At 33.5% G+C, this 25,789-nt stretch overlaps 1 long non-coding RNA gene across 1 annotated transcript in view; it reads left to right on the top strand.

Moving 5' to 3' along the window:
* The first annotated feature begins 23,699 nt into the window (after positions 1-23,699).
* The window catches only part of LOC108727482 (uncharacterized), a 12,970-nt gene continuing 10,880 nt past the window's right edge, over positions 23,700-25,789 (top strand). The window contains exon 1 of the long non-coding RNA XR_001936850.1: positions 23,700-23,709. This is a non-coding gene — a long non-coding RNA (uncharacterized lncRNA). The remainder of the gene's footprint in view (positions 23,710-25,789) is intronic.

The following is a 25,789-nucleotide window of genomic DNA, read 5'->3' as shown; positions in this document are numbered from 1 at the left end:
TATATATATATAATGACGTTCGATATTTTATGCATATAAAATTAAAATTATAAACGTAATTCTTATTGTTATAATTAATGAGCTTTTTTTAACCAAGCATTTTTATAATAAATGTAATAGCATAGACATTTTTTGTAATATTTATAAAATAATTCTGCAACATTGCTGAAGTAATATTGCAAAAAGAAGCCTTCCTAATGTCTCTGCAACATTGCATTGCAATATGCAATGTTGAAATATTGCAGCAATATTGCTACAAGTTTCTGTGCCGTACGGGAGGTTACAACATATTATTAGATTGTTATCTTACATATGTTTTCGCATGTTTTATATATTTTATATTAAATATTCTGTTAAATGTCATTCGTTATAAATATAATGTTTACGATATTCTTTCAAACAATGCAATCAGTGAAATAATCATATCTGCGCCATTATGATAAGATGCGATAATATCAGAAAAAATATTATATATACTAGCCACAGAATTCACAAAACAATCTTTACGCGATGCTTTTTTCTCGATGAGTTTAGTGTTATTCAAAATCGTAAGTAAAAATTTCAATTTATGATACATCTGGCATATAAGGATTTCGGCACATAACCTTATTAAACTTTAGCGCCGACACGTGGCAAATAGAATATAAAAACAGCATTTTTTAATGAAACGTATATTCTAAAATATAAAACAAAGAATTGGCAGCTATCAGATTTCAATCGTGTTTTCTGCGTAAACAAAAATATCAAAAACGTATACATGCATCATCTTGCAGATAAAATTAAAAACGAATATTTTGTTATAAATATATCAGAACATGCACTAATACTTTGCAACAAATACTAATATCCTTTAAATCGGCTTTAAAAAAACTTTACATTATATACAGCAAAATGCAAAGATGACAAGACAAAGAAAGGCAATTAATACAAAATTAAAGCACGAATAAAGTGTTTTGTTGAGTCAAAGAAAAATAAATAACAAAGTCAATGAACAAATAGTGATATTTTTTAAGAACAAGAAAACCTTATGTCGTGTCATGTCTATTCTGAAATTTCATTTCCTCTTTTCTGCGTCAATGAAGCCACACAAGCGACGTTGGTTGACGACAGACATTTCAATTTATTTCTCTCATATTACGCGCTGTGCTACCAAGCATTATTTCGAGGTCGCAGTATGTACCGTCCATTTATTCATTAAACAGAAAATTAATAAAGGACTACGTTATAAAAGTAATTATATGAGCAAAAAATTTATAAAAAAGTATCGCACGTACATGACGAGACAAGGGTGAACTGCACATTTGTCTGATAAGAACGAGGTAGAACTCGGCAAATGGAGAGAATAATTTCTCGAGTTATTCGCCGAAAAGAAAACGAAGACAAAAGAATCATAAATGTAGCGAAGAGATGCGAAATCGTTTGACAGAGAGCAGAAAACTCTGCGTACACTTTCCGTATTGCGAATAAAGCCCTGTATATCTAAATAACGCATTTGTTGTAGCGCCAGTGTTCTTACGATGATAGTATGGCATGCAGTGGAGTTTTATCTTAAAATAGTTCGTAAATGGTATCTAAATCGATTCAACGTACTATCGGGGAATGGCATATTATTAGATTTCAATTTCTGCAACATCTCTCGGACGTAGTCAGATCGACCAAATAAGTTTGCGATCTGTACAAATAATAAACTCCGATCTCAAAGAGATAAAAAAATATATCAAAAATGAAAATTATATGATAGCTTACTAAAAGCTCCAAGCATTTTTAATTTATCAAAAATCGCATCTTAATTCCTCCTTCGTTCATAAAGAATTAATGATTTTCAATCTTTCCTTTCGTTCACCGCGAGAATGCAGCTTTTCGATACGTGAAAGATCGCAACCGCGTATCAAAGGTTGTTTTCCGAAAGAAACAATGTTGCCCTCGAGGAAACAATGAAGGTATCGGGAAACCTAGCCCAAAACGTTTTCCAACACTTTCGTCGACTTCGGAACGATTTATGCGCTCGATCGCGAGTCATGGCAGCAAAGGATTAAAGTGAATTAAATGTTCTGGCTGAATGTCGTTGAAACTTGCAAACGCCTCCGGCTACGATCGTACAGGCCGATTTTTTTACACCCCCTTCCCTTCTTGCTACCTCGATTCTTTTTTGCTGAATCGCTTTGTTCGACCCGTCGAAATGGCGAGCTCGGTGGAGAATTGTAGTTTTATTCTGCAGCGGCGTCGCGTAGCGATGGCGCCGCGGCGATCGTCGAACGAGGAGAATACGCGACAGCGACACGCTGCGAACGAGCTTGTAAAACGATCGCAAGGATTTTCTCCGTGTGGACCAGATGTAACCCGCAGCGACACGGTCCATGCTGTTTTCGAATTTATGCCCGCCGATTTTTTCCGTAAACAATGCCGCGCGGTTGAATATCCGACAGAACTATGAAATATGTATGATATTACGAGGGGAAAAAATAAATGTGCGAGTGTGCAATGGTGGAATTAGAGATATGCGAGCGTGAAAATAACTCAAGTTACTGTGGTCAATCAACAACAACGCAATCGATAACTTTGTACTATTTTCTGTCTCATATACATACACATTTGTAATTAATTTTTACATTTCTAATACCATAGTGCAGTTATTTATTAATAATATCCGAATATGAGAGAATTAAATTTTCGAGCACTTGTTTGCTATAAAATAAAAAGCTAATAAGATAAAAAGTTGATTACAGTAACTGTAAATAATTTTTAGCACTCATTATTAATATTGATGGTATCACTGAAATGTCTCCTCTAACTGCTTTTAGACATGGTTTATTTCCTAGAACGATCTAGAAATTCCAGACAATTATTACGACGCCATATGACGTGTGCACTAAGGTAAAGCTTCATAAAAGTAAATTGCGGATATTTCTCGTCCTGACCGACTAATTTTATTGTCGAGAGCCTCACGTAATTCAATTTATCCGCGCACCACTCGAGGTATCGATGCGTTATCAAATAAAAAAAGAAAAATAAAATGGACTGTCAGGATCTAGTTCTCGCTTTACTTCGTATCCAAGCTTGATTCAACAAAAGTTCATTATCCTACCTTGCTGTTCTCTTGATACGCAAGCTACGAAAAGAAAATTCTTAAACACTCGCAAAAGCATGCTTTTTCTAAACTACATCACAAAACGTAGCCTTTCACAACACAACACTCGCTCTCTTCTGGTTATTTTTCTCTTCCTTAAACGACATAAATCTTCTTTCAACAGAATGCATTTCTCTCGCACTTTTTTCCTTTGTGGTATTCAATAAGCTCGTGAGCTTGTTAAGACATTGCATTACGGACCCACGACATTAATACACACGCAAGAAGTACATTAAATTATTAGTAAAAATGAAGAAAGGAAAAGAAATATTACATAAAGCTATAAAAGAATGTCATAGGTATCAAACTCTGCTCTTTACTAAAAGATGTGTCAGAAATAGGCAGCCATGGATATTGACACTGCACGCAGAACTGCAGGAAATGGGAAGGTATGTATGCAAGCAAATAATCACATAGATAGAGTATAGGTTTTCAGCGATTTTCACAAGTAGCTCCGTATATTACTTGCATCAGACTTTATTGTAGCTCTGCCGTAAACAGTCCTTGATATATCAAAATTGCTGCAGATTTGTCATGTTAATATGATGCCATGTCGCATTTAAATTTTAAAATCTTGCGTGAGAGAATTGTCTGACAGAAACGACTGTTTTACACATATTCCTCCTTTAAGATGATTAACGATAAATTACAAATTCTCTCTTAAGATAAAAAGTAATTTTTTTTAATTAACGAAACGAATACAAAGAAAGCTTTCTTTTGATAAAAGAATAAACTCAATAAATCACGCGTGTCAAGCGGATAATTAAATTTTATTCGATTAAAATATATTTATCTCTGACGATTTATCGAATTATCTCTTAGGTTTTAGATCATTTATAACTGTATAAAGTTCTGCTTCGTTCTTCTCGTTCCGCCTTTTTCAGCTACTTGTGCACTTTCAGTGATTTTCACTCATGTCCCTCTCTTACTGCCACTCATATAGAAGATATGCCTTGTGCGCGTATAAATTTGATCGACGAGTGTCTATTTGATCCTAAGGAGAGAAATCGGATACATCGGAATACACGGTTTCTGACAGGTTAAAATCGTTTATTCTTTATTCCTAATTCCTTATTCCTTTTATTGTGTGCAGGGTCTTAGAATGCACGTAGGAAAAATGAAAACCGATACATATCGATAACGACGATAACAAAATGTCGCCGTAAACAAGCAGTGCTCCTTCCAAACAATAACGCCTTGAGTTTCTTTCTGGTCAATCGTAATCTCCAGTATATCCATCTCTCTCTCGTTGTTTTCCTGTCTATCTTTAACAGTGCCGTAACGTTTATATTTTCATTGTCTCGACGGTAAAACGTGACTTGGATTCATTACAAATGATACTTATGGTATGATAGTGTTCACAAGCCAACATTCCCCGTATCCAGTAACCTTTGCTAAATCAATTTACCACTTCTTCCCTAACTATTCCTTATTACTTTCAACTTTTTTTAAGATTTTAGAATGTAGGAAAGAACACTCTTAAAATTATTTACTAAAACTTTTCCATTTATATTAATGAAAAATATCGTCTTGCACCGCTTAGTTATTCAAAGCTTTTAAACCTTCCTCTTTCAACTTTCCATTATTTCTTCGTTAGCCTCACTCTTTGCCAATAGATTTTTGTAATGACTCCTGTTATGAGAGCTGCAATATCGATACAACTTCATATTGAAACAATATCGGCTTTTAGATTCTCGTCTACCTAGACTAAGAAGACACGCTCTGGTTTCTCGACACGCGAAGCAATTCCTGCAGCGTCTTTATGAGAAGCGTCGAGATGTATATTGGTGCGATATTCTAGCCTGAAATGAAGATTAAAATAAAGAATGCAGAAATAGAAATAGAAAATGATAGTTGACGTAGTATATAAAGCAAAGGTAAATGGAAAAGATTTAACCCGAAGTACATATGTATATATTTATGTTCGCGCTGATTCCGACCTTTCTATATATTTAATGTTAATGCTTTTGAATGTGTTTTTGAAATACGAACATCAAGAATCCGTAAGCTACATTTAGCGCTAAATACCCGAGGCAAATGCGAATAGTAGTACTTGGTAGTACTGTTACATTCGCAGCTCTTTGTATCCGGTAACGCCGATACCACGCATAAACCGACCGTGACCACGGCCTTTGATATCCAAATCCTGCCGCTTCTAGGCTATTAACGATTTCCGCCTCCGCGGTTATCCACCCTTCTCTTCGACCTTCCAATTGCTGAATAACTATCCACGACCTCCTCTTCATTCACCTCTTCTCTCTCCTCTCCACCTGTATATGTCTATTGTAATTTCCGTCACTCTTCGTCTAACTCTCTCACCCTTTATTCTCCGTTCGCTCGAACGGCTTCCTGCAAATAGCTCACCGCTATTCGCACCGCGAGACGGTATCAGCAGGACGATTTCTATCACTGTCGGGATTCCCTACCTTTTCCCCTCTCGAATGAATCTCCGGATATCGAATTCTTACGCGCCGGCGCCCACAGCGGCACAATAATGAATAAAGCATCATCGCACCGACAACTACAACTGCGACTGTGAATACGACGACAACAACAACGACAGCGAGTCGTGAAAAGTGTATTTTTGCCGCGAGACGTCTCGTAAAATATTTTCTAAGGGACTTCCCGTTTGTACCTAGGATTGCTCACTCATGCGAGCGATATTACCCGCGACGTTTCTCACTTATATATATTCTGCGCGCATGCCATAAAGATGGAAATACACTTTAACGCATTATTCACTGTACGCGTCCTTTTACGTTTGCGCGAATAGCCCGAACGATTCAATTCACAGATTCATATCACGTGTGTGAAGTTGGCCCCGCACTTTTCGAATTTTAGATTTTTCTTGATTGTGCTGTGTTGTGCTATGTTTGTGCCACATTGTGCCGCAAACCACAACTCAATAACATGAACTGTTTTCTAAAAAAGAAAGTTTATGTGTGTGTGTGTGCTGGCTTTAGGAATTTTTAGGAATAAAAAACTTCAAGCCCGTGTAATTTGCGAACGGTGTAAGATAATCGAATTCTGCGAGTTGTGCTATGTTGTGCTCAAAATCTACGTGGAACGTTCATAAAAAGTCTAGAATGGCAGGAGAGACGACAGAAATTGTTGAAATCGTGGTGGAGGAAAATAAAAAATTTAACATTTTTGGAATTTTTTTAGTTGTGCCGATTTGTGCTGCGAGAACAACAACTTTTCCTAATGGCAAAATTTCCTCAGATCAACAAATTTCGCGGTATCGACGAAATTATGCATCAGCCGTTAAGAATTTTTAGGAACGAAAAACTTCAAACCCGTAACTTGCGAACGGTGTGAGATAATCGAATTCTGCGAGTTGTGCTGTGTCGTGCTACTCAAGATCTACGAAGCACGCGTATAAAAAGTTGAGATTAATTTAAGGCTCGGTAAAAATTTTTGAAAAAAGGGTGGGGGTAAATAAAAAATTCGGATTTTTTGGATTTTTTTCAATTGTGCGGAATTGTGCTATGACAGTACAACTTTTCCCAATGGCAAAATTTCCTCAGATCAACAGATTTCGCGGTATCGATGAAGTTATGCATCAGCCATTAGAAATTTTTAGGAATGAAAAACTTCAAACCCATATAACTTGCGAAAAGTGTGAGATAATCGAATTCTGCGAGTTGTGCTGTATTGTGCTACTCAAGATCTGCTAAGCATGCGTATAAAGAATAGGGTGCTACGGTGTTGATAAAAATTTTTTATAATGGTGGTGATAAATAAAGTATTTGTCATTTTTTAATTTTCTCTATTTGTGTCTGATCAAGCTGGAACCTAATCAAACAACATTTTTAAATGACAAAGTGTCACCACATGACTCGTTTTTTTTTACACTTTCCCTGCCATTCCTGGCCTTATAAATGTTCAAAGTTGACATATACCGCCGGCATTTGCGTTATCCAATGTATGTACACCGCTGGGAGGTTGCTCAGCTTTTTTTCAAAAATTTTTACCGAGCCTTAAGCCAATCTCAACTTTTTATACGCGTGTAGATCTTGAGTAGCACGACACAACACAACTCGCAGAATTCGATTATCTCACACCGTTCACAAGTTACACGAATTTGAAAGTTTTCGTTTCTAAAAATTCCTAACGGCTGATGCATAACTTCGTCGATACCGCGAAATCTGTTGATCTGAGGAAATTTTGTCATTAGGAAAAGTTGTTGTACTGTCGTAACACAATTCGGCACAATTAAAAAAAATCTAAAAATGTAAAATTTTTTATTTTCCCCCACTACGATTTCAACAATTTCTGTCGTTTCTCCTGCTATTCTAAATTTTTTATAAACGTTCCACGTAGATTTTGAGCACAACATAGCACAACTCGCAGAATTCGATTATTTTACACCGTTCGCAAGTTACACAGGCTTGAAGTTTTTCATTCCTAAAAATTCCTAAGGCCAGCATAAATTTTTTTTTTTTTGGAAAATGGTTTATGTTATTAAGTTGCGATTTGCGGCACAATGTGGCACAAATGCAGTACAATACAACACAATCAAGAAAAACCCAAAATTCGGAAATTACAGCGCTAGCAAAAAAAACTTTTTTTGATAACGGTTTATGTTATTGAGTTGCGGTTTGTGGCACAATGTGGCACAAACGTAGCACAACACAATCAAGAAAAATCCGAAATTCGAAAAGTGCGGGACTAACTTCACACACGTATTCATATCTGTGATCACACAAGTGATGGAACAAATTAATTCTTGAGATGAAAAACTTTTAGTCGCGTAGTCGAGGGAGAGAGACAAAACGCGTTAAATATATTATTTTTAACAAATAACAAAATTGTAATAAGAATTGTATACGAATAAAACTTTATAAGTTTTTCCGCAGTTTACATTTTTGTATCCTATTTTATATCTAATTTTTATCGACAAGATCCTTAAAGCTGAATTTCGAATTTCTCATACAAAAGCTGTTGTATTAAACGAGACTGAAATATCGTTCCGCGCAATAAACGATAATTTAAAAAACTTTACGTAAAATGGGCTACAATTATATGTATACTTTATCGACGTGACAATAGATATTATACGCTTACGTTTACTTGATATTTGCCTGACTCAATTATCGCAAGGCTTCTGTAAAAGATAATAAGCACTCTAGAATTTTTCTATACTAGCAACGAGTTATCAACAAGTTATGCGACGTGCAACAAACACCCTCGAGATGTTACACTTAAAAGTTTCAGCAAAAAGTTTAGTCTTTGCTTTTACAAAGTGCGTTTTCTTCTCTACCTCTATTATTCTAATTCTAATTATCTCTCTTTCCATTATTCTTACAATTAGTTATTATAATCTAATTATTATAATATAATTAGTTATTGTAATCAAATTTAGAAATTTATTTCATGTACACTTTAAAAAATACCATATGTGGATTGATTTAATACCAGAGTGTAGATTTAACACTCTGGTATAAATGCTTTAACACCAACATGATGAGAGTTATATAAATACGCAAATTTTTTACAGTGTAATACGAAGTAAGTATAAAAATTGTATTATAGCTGTTTTAATAAGACTTTCAAGATTTAATTTATAAAGCGTATAAGCCTTGGCTTTCTGTCACACGGCTTAGCGAGCCTTTCAATCCTATCCATGGTACGCGCTGACGGATTGAATTAACTGCACAGCATGCCGTCGTCATGATAAATTATTATTTAACACACATAAACAAGGTCAGAAATAAATACGAATGCACATATATAAATCACTTTCTATCACTCACTCCAATATACTGTTAATTGCGAAATATACGAGGAATGGCGTTGAAAAAAAAACGATGCGTTCGCACTATTAACGTATTTGATTCTACGAACAAAAATTCAACGTCAAAACCAACAATAAGAAAAATTACATTGGATTATAACATGTATTTATACTGCTTTATACACATCCCTCAATAAAATTAAAAAATCATTTTAAGTTAATGACGAAAGTGAAAACAAAATATACTTACAAATTGATATATTATACACTATTAAATGATTAATTATATGCTAATTGACTTGAATCAAAGATCAAGCGCTGAAATTTTAAAAGCTAGCTCATTCGTGTAATCCGCCATTATGTCGACGATTCGCTTGGACTTTCTGCATAGAATTTTTATGAGGACGGTACGGAACTCGTTAAAGTGGTTATACCTTCTTGTATATAGCAAAGTACAGATAACGACGTACGCAGAACGGCCTTTCTACTTCGCAACGAGGTCAGTGCTCAGAGAAACGTTGGTCCGTGGTAAAAAAAAAAGGAAAAGAAAAAAAGAAGTTCCCGGAAGTAAAAAGGGTTGAATCTCTTGCATGGAAATCGGCGCCGACAGAGGGGGACGACTTTTCGTCTTCTTATTCTCGTTTTCGTTTCCGGCGTCGCTCGTCGAGCTTCGCTTCTCGTCCGCGTATTGCGCTACCCTATTTTCTTTTATCATTTAATTAAACAACCAGTTACACAAAATACGCGAAATCCGACGACGGAGAAAGCAATTCTCGAGAAATTACCTCGTTTCAGCCACACTTTGCGCATTATCCTTATTCCTTGAACGTTATACGTTTGTTGAAAGTACGGACTATTTCTCCGTAGATAAGGCGCAATAGTATTCGTTAAAATGCAACTGAGGCACTGTTTAGTTTAATAATCAAGAAATATAATGTTAATAAGACATTACTTTTTTTCGAGTGCAGCCCCGAAAGATTTAAATATGATGAATAAATTAGTTCTATAATTGAACAATACGCAATTGTGTCCAACGATTAATTCAATAAAATTGGTAGACGAAAACGTTTAAGATTTATCTCAGACTAGACATTTCAAAGATGGATTAGCATTCGCAATTATCCGACATCTCGTTGTTTTCTGTCTCTTTCTTACTCCACGCCGGTTATTTTAATCTTGTAATTGGAATCCAAGAAGGCGGAAGGCGCACGACCAAGATCGAGAAAATAAACAACTTTGGCTCTAAGAGGACTTTGTACGATGTCAAATGCACTCATGGCTTATAGAATTTGAAATGGTCAAAGAAGTACCTCTATTTCGTATCCGCAACCGCGTTTTGGCAGTAATATAGCCGTATGCGCGCGCACGCAAGAAAGAGAAACGAGTAAATTAAAAATAATAGGCAGTAAATTAAATAAAAAAAAGAGCCGCGTTGGCATATTACGTTAAATGAGCACACGACATGCAATTTTCACATGCAAAAACGACTATTTATCTAAATTCAAAAATGTTAAATAAAATTATATTTCCTGAGATTTCTTCAACAACTTTATATATCTCTTTCCTAATTCTCCTTTATTTAAAATAAAAAATGTAAGTCTGATAACAGCAAGAATTAAAATAACAATGGAGAATTAGCCATTTATAGACTGAACGACTAATTCAGACAAACAGAAATTCCCTCCTTGAGAAAGAATAAAATTTCATGAAGTAAGTCTCTTTAGTTTCAGATATAATTTATGGGGTTTTAGCTCTTCCCGCAAAGAGCTCTAAAGATCCTTAAACTCAAGAGAGTATCCCACTACTTACAACATTCTAAGACTTCGGTCGTAAGTTGAATAATAATCATGTAGTATTAAATCTATTGTTTTTTTCTTTTTTAGTAATAATTTTGCATTACTGGCTATTTTTTACATAAATAATTATAGGATTATGAAAAAGTAAGTTAATGCTGGTTTTCATTCTGATATAGATTAACTTTCATTTCGGATCAATTTATGCTTCACTCTTTTTTTAATTCTCAGCGCATATCGATCGTAAATTGTTCGAAAATTCATAAGTTAAAATAGCCGTATATGTAAAGAGATACCTGAATTGCGAAAGTCTAAAAATAAGGTGCTAACTTTATAGAGATAAAAATTCAATTGCATGGTTCGATTTCGTCTAACCGCTTTGATCATACGAAATCCTATGCAACACAGAAAAAGATGTTTCACCTTCGTTATTATCTCATACGCGTGGAAATGACTTTTTTTCACAAAGCGCTCGCGGACTTTGCGCCAACGTTCAGAAACACTTTGTAACAGGCGGCCTTGTTATTTTCCTTTCCGCAGAGCTGCAACCGTTACAGTACAGTTTGCCATGTACTCGGGCGCAACGGAAGACAGAAGACACGAGACAAGACAAATGCGCGAGAGAGGAAGCCTTCTAAAAAGTTTCCACAGCGCCCGTGCACGCGTTCACCGTTCCGCAAATATCAAATGATCACCGTTATATCATTCCTACCTCTCCGTTTTGCTCCGTGGTCGCTTTCCAGGATCGATATTATCTTCCCCATTATCCTCCGTCTTGTTCACCTTATCTTTCGTCGCTTAATTGCAAAGGCATGGTAGGGAAATGCGACAAAGAGGACTCGACTCGGTGGAAGTGGTGTGGCGAAGTTTCTCTCGAATGTAAATGTAGATGCAGTCATCGACAGGATGGAAATCGTGATAAATTAAAGCGAACGGAGACTGACTTCGTCAGACTAACCAAATATTCTCTTTCGGTCTGTATCACAGATAAAACGTATCCTGATTCAAAGAAGGACACGGTGAATTGGAACCGTGCTTAGTTGACCCGAACTAATCGTACAAACTTACCTCACTTTAAACCAAATTGTATTAAATACAGAGGTGTTACGGAATCTCCCGAAATCAAATCATAATTATCGTTATGCGAAAATTATATCATGTTGTTAAACGGGCGTAAAGTCGTCCACCACACTGTGTACTTCGTAACATGAAATGCGAGATATTTTCTAGGGAAACGCGTGCAGTCCGTAATATTTAGAATCCGTGATGTAAAAGGTTACGTGCGAGTACTTTAACTTCGCTTCCTCATAACCTGATTATGTCACCTCGAATAATTTCGCCACGTCCGAGCTCTCACGTATCTGATAAAGCGCGATAAACCCTGAAAACGAAGCAGTCTGGCCATTCTTGCCGCTTCCACTACGCCTTACGACCAACCATGAATCACCCGCTTTTACTTTCGATAACTTACGTGATCTCATATAGTGAACGTAGATTACGTTAATAGCGTATATTGCACTAAATTAACGATGAAGCCATTCTTTGATAAACTATAATATGGAAAATATTTTTATATACATTCATTAATTGTGCATTATAAAATTCATATTGACAAATAAATAATTTTATATAAATAATTTTTTCACGTACTTTCACGGAAATATAATATTCGATAATAAACAATGAATATAATATTCATAAAAGAAGTGTTTAATTTTAAGATATAAAAATGTTTTATTCTTATCTCCGTTTTTTAAACGCTTAAAGATGTTTTAATTTTAAACTTTTCACAATAAACAAAACACTATGTGTCGCGTATTTGGATTTAAAACACTAAAACATTTAAAATTGAAGTATCTTTTGTTATTAAACTTTTGTTTTGCAAAGATGTTTTAAACGGAAACATTTTAAACACTGCACTTTTTACAGTGAATATATAAAGGCCATAGGAGTCAGTATATACAACGCAGGTTGAATATTTATTGCGAGAAACAATTTTAAAAATAAAACTAAGATAAAAAATTTATACGTTTCAACTCATGTCTGAGTTATCTTCAGCATTTTTACAATTACCGCAATTATTTATTGCATCGCCATACAATATCTCCAAACTTTCTGCATGCGGCCATGTTAAATTGACAAGATGTGTCAATTTGATCATTTTCGAATTTTTAATTTTTAATATGTGATGAAGTTTTGAATTTTGTGTGATTTTACGATCTTTTTTAACTGTGTAGCTACATTGTGAGCTTCGTGAGCTTGAGTTTTCATCATCACTCAGCTGTGTAACTATGTTGGACAATATTGAATAATGCTCTTGCCTCACGATTGTTTCACAACGGTCACTTGCAGAAAGTTTGGAGATACTCGTATTGTGTGGCGATGCAATATTCCAAAATAGTTGTAGTAATTGTAAGAATGCTGAAAATAATTCAAACATGAGTTAAAACATACAAATTTTTTATCTTAGTTTCATTTTTAAACACTTGTTTCTCGCAATAAATATACAACCAGCGTTTGACTCTTATAACCTTTGTATATTATATTCATTATTTATTATTGTATTAATTAAAGGAGTCTATAACTTATTAGTTTTAATTTAATTTTATTATTATATAATGTTCAATCTCTCTCTCTCTCTCTCTCTCTCTCTCTCTCTCTCTCTCTTAAAGAAAGATCAACTGACTTTTTTTTCGCTTGAAGATAATCTTCGCATGGCACAAATATCGATAGTACAATTATGGAAATCCCTTTACACGCAAATGTGCACATTCACTCCAGCCGGGGTAACTATTTTAATGGCAACGCGCGGATGCATGTACTGTAGAATAATGTAGATAACAGATTGGTAAAAGCGATATGCGAATTCAATTGTCGATTTTGTGCCATGTAAATTCATTGGATTACTATGCAATATACACCATGTATGAATGTGATTATGCACGAGCGAACAAGCTGCTAAAATTGCAATTTGCACGTTACGTCCGATTTCATGAGCATGCAATGAGACTACGTCGAGAAAAGAAATGCGCTTCATTTGTTATTTACGTTCTAGCATCAAAAAACTTGATAACTTTGACGATAAAACATAGAAGTGTCTGAAAGTACAAAAAGTTTGAAAGCAACCATTGCTCGATTTTTTAAGAAATTTCTGGGTAGAACTGTGACATTATCTACATACGTTTTTTTTATTTATCAGCAAATAACATTAATAACAATAATTAATTGGTCTTGTCCTTCGTATATTGTAAGCTGTAAATAATGTAATATCGCAGTAATATGATATAATATCGTATTATTATTACGTTGCATCAACTATACGAAGGCTAATTTCATTAAACATCAAGACGACATTAACACCAGGGCGTGTCGGTACAATGGCAAATAATAATTTATCCGCAGGGACGTAAATCAATCCTCGCAAGAATGGCTGCATTTAGCAGGTAAAAATTGAATAGCACCCGCGTAACAATCGAACTTGATTCAGTGGAAATCCAGAGGTATATATCAATCACCACATCCAATTGCCACTCAACTGCTGTCCCTGCTGAATGCACCCAATGTGACATATCAGTTCTGTTGTCCTATTCATTTAATCTGGAAATGGGTCGAATATGCCCACTCATGTAATTTTACGAGATGTATGATGCAATGCATTGTTCTATATGTTAGATGCGGTAATTGAATTTACTTGATAAACGAAAGTGGGATTATGGAGAAAGAATAAACGTAGAGTTGTTAAGAACATTAATATAACACAAATCTTTTTAGGCTTCTTTTGTGAAATCACACTTGTTATTTCATACAACAGACATACTTCTAGACGGTAAAATTACGTGCCTTGCCCTGGTGGAAATCTCCTCATGATGGGAAGATTTGGAACGGGTATATACTCATTTTAGATGGGTATATACCTTTCTAAAATGGGCATATACCCATGGCTCATGGGCATTTTTGGAAGTACCTATGAGAAGATTTCCACTAAAGCGGTCCATGTATACTCCCATAAATATCTAATATCATGGTTCATAGCTTGTTCACTTATAATTCCGAACGATTCCCACACTCTCATCCCCCCTGCGGGACTGAAGCATCTCTTCGAATAATACACCTTCAGAGCGTCTCAGTATCTATAGGAAAGGGCTCGTTAGTATCGTCCGCCGTCTTTGTATCGCACGTACGTAACTCACGAAGCGATACTCCGTGGCCCAGGAATTTCGGAATTTCGTGATCCGACGCGAGCCTGCATATTTCATTGCGGCTGCGAGTGCACAACGTATCGATAAAATATGGACTTGCTGAACATCCTCGCAAAGGAAAAATGACGAACAGTATCTTGTTAACAGAAAAGTTAACGAGACGGTAAAAAAGATACAAAATATTAAGTCTTAATACAATGACCGGTTTTTTTTATTATTTAATTATCAAATTTCGAAATATTTTTTATCCGGCTTAAACTCAATTTCGATATTTTTTTTAATAAAAAACAATAATTAAAAAGAAAGGATAATAAAAATCGGCAGCGAATTTTGGTTTGAAAAATAAATTAATTAAAAATGTTTTTTATGAAATAGCGTATATTTTGGGGGTGATGAATGGATGGTAAATGGACGCAAAAATGACCGCTTCCGATCAATCGTTTTGTACGTTTAAATTTTAAATGCATAATGCCCGAAATGGACCATGTAGGATGCAGCGACGTGTGGGAACATTCAAAGATTCACCGGTACTAATTAAGATTAATGAGTTGTCCGAGAAATCGAGACCAAGTTCCCACGTAGTAATTAACACAGTCTATTTCACCTTACTATAGATAGTTCACCTAAGCAGTATCCGCGCGAACGTTCTGGAAGTTTCTCTCTCTTTCATCCTCATCCTTGACGCATCATCTCAGGGCAAAGCACTTATTACGGAAAGAGTCTTCCTCTCCCGTTCCACTTCCTCCCTCTTATCCTTACTTCTCTACTCGCCTCCTCGCTTACGTCTTTCTAACTTCGATGTTTCTATTTGCAAGACGTTGTTCATCAAGTCCGAAGTTACTTTGTTGTTATGATATGCGCTGTTGTATATAGTATATTGTCGCTATATATTATATATTGCAGATTTTAGATCTGCCGAACTTTTTTCAAAAGGAGAAAATCCTTTGCTTCTTTTTACTATACCTATTTCGTTTTACTATACCTATATTACGATAATATAAATTTGTCAATGTTATTTTTTTTAATATTTATACTAAAATCCATATACACATTTAAAGTGTAAATATAGCAAATTAAAAAAACTGCGTCACAATAACCGTATCATCTTTTTAATCGCGCATTCTATAGAAATTTAATAAAGATTTTAATAATTCTATATAATTTAATATGAAATTTTAATATAAAAATGTCAAAATTATAATTTTTTCCGAATTATAAGTGACTAAAATGAATCAATTATAGTATCACATAGTGCTAGTGCGTTCAAGCATATAACTGAACTATAGAATTATTATTGATTTTCATATTTCCGGTGATATTAACTTTTACTGCTCAACTAATTTTGTTGTTCGTCATATTATACATACGACAGTAATCAATTGATACTGATAAATTGACTGCTAATAACTAACTACAGCAAATTTTAATTATTACATATAAATTATTCAATCTTGCTTTTAATAAAATTTTTTCTTAATCAAGCAGCATTATTAAGCGATGTTGATGAATCTATAAAATAAAACATAGATTACATAGAATATTCGTTAATATTCGTATGTCAAAATCATTTCGAGTTACAAAGAACAGAATATATTTGGCGCACATCTATTTTATGTTGTACTAAATATTTCGTGATTACGACGAACTGATTGATATGTAATATCACTGACCAATTTTAATTGTTTATATGAAAACTATTGATATGATTTCAACATTTTCATATAAAGAATATATCTTTTTTATTTTAATTAAAATATATATAATTCCTCCAAAATATACGGTTAAAATATTGTATAGTGATTGTCGGACAGTCTATGTATAACAGAACGTACAGAATAGACATTTATTTTACAACTAACTTATTTATTTATGGACAATTTCAGAGTTCGGAGCTCATTATACGAAATTTGTATACGTTTACTTGAGTGAAACGCTACGTACATTGTTCATTTTTCTCCCTTTGTCTGCTTATCGTTTCAACCACAAAGAATAATTTTTTTAAACCGCAATGAAGGAAAGTGTAAACTAGTCAGCCGATAAAATGCTGTCCTGTCCATCGTAACTTTTAACCGCATTGCTCGCATGTCACATACATCCATGCAAATAATTAGTTTACTATTCCATACTGCGTGCAAAAAGTTTTTAAATACAATTTAGTTTAGATATGATTTAACAACTAACTCGAGTCGAAGCGAGACTCTAGTATAATTCATATTACTGCATATAATGCCAATCGTTATAGTGCATCTGCGTGGTATACAACACACGTCACAATGCAACACTTAATCTCTCTCTCTCTCTCTCTCTCTCTCTCCCCCTCCCTCTTCTTCCCTCCCTCTCTCTCTCTTTCACCGAAATGCAGCATTTTCGCTATGGTGGTCAACTGCGATGTTTGATAACAGCGTTCAGAAACAATCGGGACGGCATAAGGGTCATTAATGGAACACGACGTGCGAGATCCGTTATTAGATAGGCGTGCATTAGCGACAGCGAAACAATTCAACTATTCATAGTAACATTAATCGTCTATCACGAATTTTCGTAACGTAGAAAATTATGTAATTATGTTATCTTCTGAAATATCGTCTGCAAACACCGTCTGTCGTTATTTTTGCCGTATATTGTTAATTTTATCACTATTTACATAATAATTATGATAATGACATATTTGTTTGGGAAAACCATTTTATAATTGACTCAAATTTGGATAAATTTGCGTTTCTTAAAATTTCACAATGTAACATTCAAATCTTTATTTGTTATTTATTATTATGTAAAAATTACAAAATTTCAATATTTTACATATAATACTACAGCTTTAATTTATTAATTAATATTTGTAATAATAAAAAACAAACCATTCAATTTAGTTCACAAGCTAATCGTAAATCGAGACTTATTATCGAATGCATCAGCAGAGCTATTAATTAGCCTATTGTTGTGGGTATTGGTTAACCGGACTACTTCGATTTATTGATGTTTTTTTTTTAATCTCAAATGATATGCGAGCGCGTGCAAATAGCGCAGCAATTATCACCTATAGCATATTAATATCTCGAATTACGCGGTTTCATGTTCAATTAAGCGTTTCTAAAAACCATTCGGCAGAATCTACGTCCGTGATCGTTCACAATGAACGTAATGAAAGAGTCATCAGTATTATTAAATTCAACATTATTGTTTTAAATAATTAACAAATTTAATTTAATTTCAAAGATTACATTATAATTTTCATCGTTACGATAGTATGCTGATTGTGAGAAAAAAGTATTTGTTAAACGACAATGTCAACCGAAACGTCAACCAAAAAATTCTCTCGGAAGAGATACGGGCTGAATATATTTGTATTAAAAGCGTGTATTTTTAACGCATCGCGAGTTAAATCGTAAAAAGCAACAGTCGAAACAAAACGCCAAATTCTGATAACAATTGTTTCACACATAGCACCAGTCCGCGCACGTTCGGAGAATAAAATACGATAATCTGAACTGCCGTACGTATGTACAAACTTACAAAGCGGTTTGATTAAAATGCAAACGTGTATAACTTATTTTAAAAGAATCTTTGATATATCTCTCTTTCCTAGACAACAAAAAGTGTCTAAAATCGAGTCATAAGACGTTTTTGTCCAAAAGACGATTTAAAGACATCTTGTGTCACAATTTTGGACTTTGTGTTATTTGGGTTATTATTAAGAATTATATAAGATGCTATTCATCAAATATTAGCGTTTTCTAAAATAGAATTACAAACGATGCAAAATGCATTCTTATCGCGCAATGATTATATGAAAGCGTTCCATGAAAGTCTTATGAAATTATTCTCTGAACCTATAGCTTCCGATAGTCGATTATCTTGTTCGACGATAAGTTTAATAAATGGAGATTGTACTCCGGATAGAATGCACAATAATATCAAGCTGAAAGTATTTCTCTTCTTGTAACCGAAGAAAATAGTTTGCTTATACATTTTCTCTCATCTTCTTTCTTCCTCTCTCTTTTTTTAACGATATACATCTAATCATATTATATATTAATTTTACAACGACAATTCTCAATTTTCACTTAGCCCGATTTTATTTCCATCGGCTAAGATTATTCGATTCCACGCAACAGAGGGCACATATCGCTTTGCGAAGCGAAGGGATGAAGCGAGGGATGAAGGGAAATAAATCGAGAAGAATGGCTTTAAGATACGCTGGCAATAATGGGGTTAGATCTAATGAGAAATCTTTCGCAAAAGTTAAATTGGCTTATCGAAGAAATTGCGATGAAAGTGTACCGAATTTAATAGCAAGAATTTAATTCCACGCGGAGTGCTACTGACAGACGCCAATTTAATATCTTCGCGTCTTCACTCAAGCTAACGCTAATATTTCGACATTTTGGACACTGTAGCTTTTTAACGCTCGGAAAGCGTAATGATTGCGCCTCGTTCAATTTTATTTGCAAGCTACATTTCCGAAAATGATTTTACATATTATATCTCCGAGTTAAAATTACCCGTGCAATCGAGATTGCGCAATTACAAACGCATTTCGCTTTGAGCGAGCATAGAATGAAATATCGTCGATGAAAAGGGCAAAATAAAAACAAGATATATAAACGTTTATGTATAATATTATCTTGTACGTACACATCACCGTTATGCTGTCAAATCACGATATCGCGACGAACATGAAATATTGCGTTTCAATTTATTCGTATGAATAAAAGAAATAATTATTTATACCAAATAAATTTTCATATTTTAACTGAAATTTAACATATAATAAACGATATCATTATTCAATTCTCATTGAGAGGTATCTTAAAAGTAATACGCTAAAAACACGTTGTTAAATAATATATTTAATTATTTAACTATCACGTGAAAATAATGAATCTGTTAAATATGTCCATCGTATTTCCAGGCTATTAGAAATCATGACACACTTCGATGGATATTTAATAATGTAATGGGAATGGAGCGAAATTAGTTCCCTTACATATATATTTCATTCTAATAAGCTGAAGTAATGCAGTAAAAAAGATAATCAAAAAGAAAAAGAAAGAGAGAAAGAAAGATGAGAAAAAAAAATAATGCGTACGACATAATGAATGCTACGAGAATGTTGGGAAATAAGATTTTCATTACACACGCACGCACGCACGCACGCACGCACGCACGCACGCACACACACACACACACACACACACACACTACGCGATTGGAATATATAATGAAAGAGTCGCGACATAATATATACAATGCATTAGAATGCATGATGCACAGGTTCACATCAGGATAAAGTTATAAGAGCTCGAAAAGAACATTCAGGAGTTATAAATAAAATTTAAATTTGATAACCGAATATTAATTTTTTTTAATATTATAATAGTCATAGAAATGTATTCTATATTCGAGAATATGTTTCATATATGAACTGAGAGGTATCATATCATACCTATATTGTATAAAACGATAAAATATAGAAATAATGTCAGTTCACAACATAGATCACAATGACATCTAAGAAATAATAATTCGCAATTGTGTAAATTGTAAATGAGAGCGAGTGGTTTATCAGCGAATTACTTTCTGCTATTTGCTTGCGAATCGCATTACTGTCAAATTCAATTTAATTGTAGTAACGAGCATATATAAAGCAGTCTAACTGAGAGATATTATCACGATTACATCATATGTGATTTAATTTGAATGACACTGTCATTATCATGGCAGTTCACGGTAGAATCAAAGAGCTAATTAAATTTAAGCGATCAGTGCACGCAACAGTTACTCAATGTATTAAAAAAAAAATTATGGATCGACGACAAATAATAGTGATAAAGAATAATAAGATATATACAATATTATTTTGTCTGTCTCATATAAATCTTTAAAGTACCGGAAGTAAAGAAACAAGAACACGTGTACTCTTTAAAAGCAAAACAAAAATTAAGTCTCTTAGTCCTTGTATTTAAAAAAAAATCTAATATTGTACATGTAAAAATATACATGTTATATATTATATACAATATAATATATATATATATGTATAATAATCTTTTGCGCGCAAATATCGGAATAGAATTACCCTTCTATTTTCGATATGTGGATGATATTGTTATTAGTGGATGATACATGGATAATATTATTAGTGGATGATATGTAGATGATATTATTATATATTAGTAACACCAAAAGAAACTTAATGACATATTAGATATTTTTAATGGATTTTACGATAAATTACAATTCACAGTTGAGATAGAGGAAAAACGTAGCATTAATTTTTTGGACATCTCTTTAAATATTATATAAAGGATAGTAAAATTGATTTAGATTGGTTTCATAAAAAAACATTCTCAAGAAGATATCTCATTTTTCTCTAATCATCCTTTGTGCCATAAAATCGGCATAATATACTAGTTTGGTGAATAGAGCTATTTTGTTAGCACACCCGGTATATCATCTAAACAATTTATACTTTATTGTTAATACGTTACTAGACAACGGTTACCCGATTGAATTAATCTTTAATAAAATAAATGCTAGATTAAAAAAGCTATTTGCCACGAAACTCAATAATCCGAGATCAATAAATCTAAATGAAGAAAAAAACAATAGAAAAATCATAGCGTTTTCGTATATAAAAAATATATCTAAAATCGTTATTTCAGCTATATAGACAAAAATAAATTCTTGGTTAGATATAGATGTATGAATAAATTAAATAATTTTATCAAGAGACACAAAGACAGAAATCAAAATGATTATAACAATAACATAATTTACAAAAAAAATATGTAATAATTGCGACATGTTGTATGTAGGTCAGACTAGGGCTACCGTAAATAAAATTTCGTAACAGTAACCGTAAGGCGTAAACTTAAGCCGATGAGCCAATCAGGATATTGCTTTAGATCTACGTAATCTAACGGAAATAGAAATAGCAGTAAACTTATCTATACCATAAGACAAATTTCAATCGGTTGGTCTTATGGATAAATTTACTGCTATTTCTATTTCCGTTAGATTACGTAGATCTAAAGCAATATCCTGATTGGCTCATCAACTTAAGGGGATACTAAAGCCGCCTGTATTACCGACTAAATCATATAATTTTTGTATAACAAATACTTTTTTTCTCTTTCACAGATTCGAAAATCTTTTTCCAGGATTAAAGCATATATACGCATTAATACATGTTTGTGAGATGGAGTTTATGCCAAGAACGACGAAAAATTTCGAAATTGATATATTTTTTACCATTTCTTAGTGTAACATGGCGTCTCAAGCTGTCAAGGTGTGACAACATTTGCTTGATACGAAAGTTTTGCAACCCGTACTTACGAAATAGATCCACAAACACGTAGTTTGCACGAACAAATAACATCGAGTTCTTAGAATTAGACTTAGACGCTTTATAGTGACGAATTTGTTATACAAAAATTGTCACGAACGCACGACTGCGTATATCATAGATTGTGTGAGATATTGGTGTGGTAGTATACATATAAAGACATGTCGCGGTGCGCTGAAAAAACAGCGACATCTAGTGACCGTCGGAGTTCAACTCCTTACGGTTACTGTTCCAGAAATTTTGTCTGCGGTAGCCCTAAGAGACAATTAAAAACTAGAGTCTCGGAGCACAGAAAAAACTTAAATCAAGACTTTTCCAAACATTCGATTATTACAAATCACATGTTGGAATTTAATCATACATTTGATTGGGATGATGTGAAGATTCTAGATATGGAACCCAGACAGCACAGTAACGTTTTAAAAATATATTTAAAATGTACGTGTTGGACATTTTGGATTAAAACTTGGACTAAAGTAATATATAAGATGGTTGACCCATTAATCATCAGGATACCAGTAATCGCCATGTTTACATATTAAAGACATATTTTAACATGTTCTGTTTATTATGCGGCTGGTTGATATTTTTATTGGTTCCAACAAGGTATGTACAATGTTGTGTTACATTATGAAATTCGTAAGTATGTATATGTATTCACTACAGATTAAATCGAATATGTGCAGTAACCGAGCCTATGCGTCATTTCGATCCAATGCTTCATTGTAAGGTTAAGAGACATCATTTGACATCTCGTGTAATTTTGGAATACTGACCACTCGCATGAGATAAATTGAGCTTCAAGTTTTATTTAAATCAAAATCGCGGTTTTACGTATAAGTACCATCACAAATTGTTTCATACAAATTTTATATTTTTTTTACGTGACGAGCACCGGTTAGGTTAGGTTATATAGGCATCGAAGCACATAGTCATTCGAGTAATCGCCACACCTGTCGATTACTGAGGTTAGGTGAGCCGAAAAAAATCTTATAAATAAAATAATAATTTTATCCAAAATCCAAATAGCAAAATTAGAAAAAGTAATTGTTATTATCTAAATATTTTACGGACCAATAATCATCATGGGCATAGTCGAATTAATAAATAGATATTCAAACAAATAAAGGATGTCGATCATTGAATCATTTCTATGTCGATAACTGGGTCAGAGATGGGTACTATTCGAATAAAAACTAATTAAGTATTTACAATATTTTCTGTTGAAATAGTTATTAACAGTTATTAAAAATTTATAAAATAATGATAGTTCTAAAACAATAATCAAAATTATCTTTATTTCTTTGTAAAAATAAGTGAATTTTATTCACTTACAGCATATACGTGCAATTACAAATACTTTATATGTACGATAAACATATATAATTATAATATATGCATATTTAAAAAAATATTTATATAATTATAATATATATATTAATATATATATTAATTTGTATATCTGAATCATTCTATCATTCTCCCTCTCTCTTTCTCTCTCTCTCGTATGCGGTAGCTAAACACATATGACGATTAGTGGGACATACCCGTGACGATTATTAAGCAAACCGTTATGGCGGCATGGCGATAACTCGTACATTTGTGTTTTCTAACCTTTATGAAGGATTTTCTCAATAAGGGCAGTAGGTATAAGAATTTTAGAGTGACGTTCTTATTCATAACAAAAAAATGATTTAAAATAACCTAAAATAACAATCATTCACTTCTCAATCTGAACGATATAAATTTGTAAAGTCAAGCGTTTTGGTTAAAGTGACAATTAGTGGGCCTACTACCTTATATTAAACAAATTTTAAACGATAATCCAAATAAAATGATTTTTATAGATTTTTTGTCGTTAAAAATTTTCAACACAGCACAGATGTCCTAGGGATGTTCATGGAACATTCATGGGGACGTTCAAAAGACGTCCGTACATACTAAAGATGTCCTTTCCGCGGATAAAGTGTGCTGTGTAAAAACGATTCTGTAAATGAAATTGCTCTATCACGTCACATTTTTTAACTATTTTAGCTCAAAAGTACCTAGCTCAAAAGAGCTGGATGAAGTTTAGAATGTTCTTGGAGTGATTTTTTCAAAATGATTTGGCCCGTTTTTCCTTTGGCACAGAGCTACATTTACATGCCAGACAACCAATAGAAAACCGATCGAATACATGCGTCGGACGGTACCCTCAATGGCGAAAAACTATTCTTGGAAAACTTAAAAAAATTCTCCCAAAGCCGAAAATGATTTGGCCCATTTCTCCTTTTGCACAGAGCTACAGTACATCTGCATGCCAGGCAACAAATAAAAAATACCCGATCGAATTCATGCGTCGGAAGGCACCTTTAATTACGAAAAACTACCCTTGGAAAACTTAAAAATTCTTAATGCGTTTAATAGCTTGTAATTATTGTAAATCATGTTTAAAAATGATTCGATAAATTTGTTGGCGGTATCATAAATTGTTTTAATGAACAATAGACCTTTTTTTCTGTGCCGTAACGAAGGTAGGTATATTAAAATATAATCTTAATTGAATGACAAAGATTTCAACTTTTTCGTATTAGTACATTATGAATTTAAGATTATTTATGTAAAATCACATTGCTATGCATGAACTAGTTGTCTAATAAGTAAACAAAATATTTATTTTGTTTAATGTATGCTTTGTAACTTATCGTGGCGCAATAGAACTTTGCATATCTTGGGAAAAGATGTTATGTTTATGGATATATTTTATAACTAATTATATATAATTGTACAGAGTGTTTCGAAAGTAATGAAAAATCTTTCGCATAGGGGTAGAATGGACTAAACTGAGAAGAAAAGGGTAAAAGTTAAGAAAAAAGGAGCCTCCAATGACCTTGACCTTGATATATATTGTCAAGGTCGTGACCCTGAGTGACCTCCACCAGGTTTTAGCCGTCGATCGTCATTCGTTAAAAAATTATTAACAGTTAAAGTTAGTAATTATTTCGCTGCTTTACATAGCTTAGATAACTCTGACCTTCGACTCTCACCCCCCCCTCCCCCTATTACGGGAAGAAAATAAATAACTTTTTATTTTAACAATAATAAGATTGAAAGACCGCTAATGTTAAACATAATGCTTTAAATTAAGAAGCGCCATAACGGTCAGAACGTTAAGATGTTAAACTATTGTAAATTCATTTAAAATGAATTAATTTCAGAAATTATAATATAATTGCGTGCCGATATGGTTGTCGGACTTTCAACGCAATCAAATCTGAAAATATTAATAATCTCCCCAAATTTCCCAACTTAAAAACTGTAATAAACTTATTGCGAAAAATAATGCCTCGGCCGGGAGTCGAACCCGGATCTCTTGCATTCCATGCGAGCGTCCTAAGCCTTTAAACCACCGAGACTTTTTTATTTATTTACCGAGAAATTTTTTATTTATTTTCTTCCCGTAAAGCTCCAAGAATTTTTTCAGAAATTTTTATCAACTTTTTAGTACTGCATTTTCTTATTTTTACCTGAAAAAATATGGTATTAAAAAATTCTGAAAAAATTCTCAGAATCTTATGAGAAGAAAATAAACAATTTTTGTCTCTC

The sequence above is a fragment of the Mycetomoellerius zeteki genome, unplaced genomic scaffold (assembly GCF_001594055.1).
Source record: "Mycetomoellerius zeteki isolate Tzet28-1 unplaced genomic scaffold, Tzet1.0 scaffold498, whole genome shotgun sequence".
Taxonomy (NCBI): domain Eukaryota; kingdom Metazoa; phylum Arthropoda; class Insecta; order Hymenoptera; family Formicidae; genus Mycetomoellerius; species Mycetomoellerius zeteki.
Note: the sequence above shows the minus strand (reverse complement) of the source record. Positions and strands in the feature narration are given on the sequence as shown.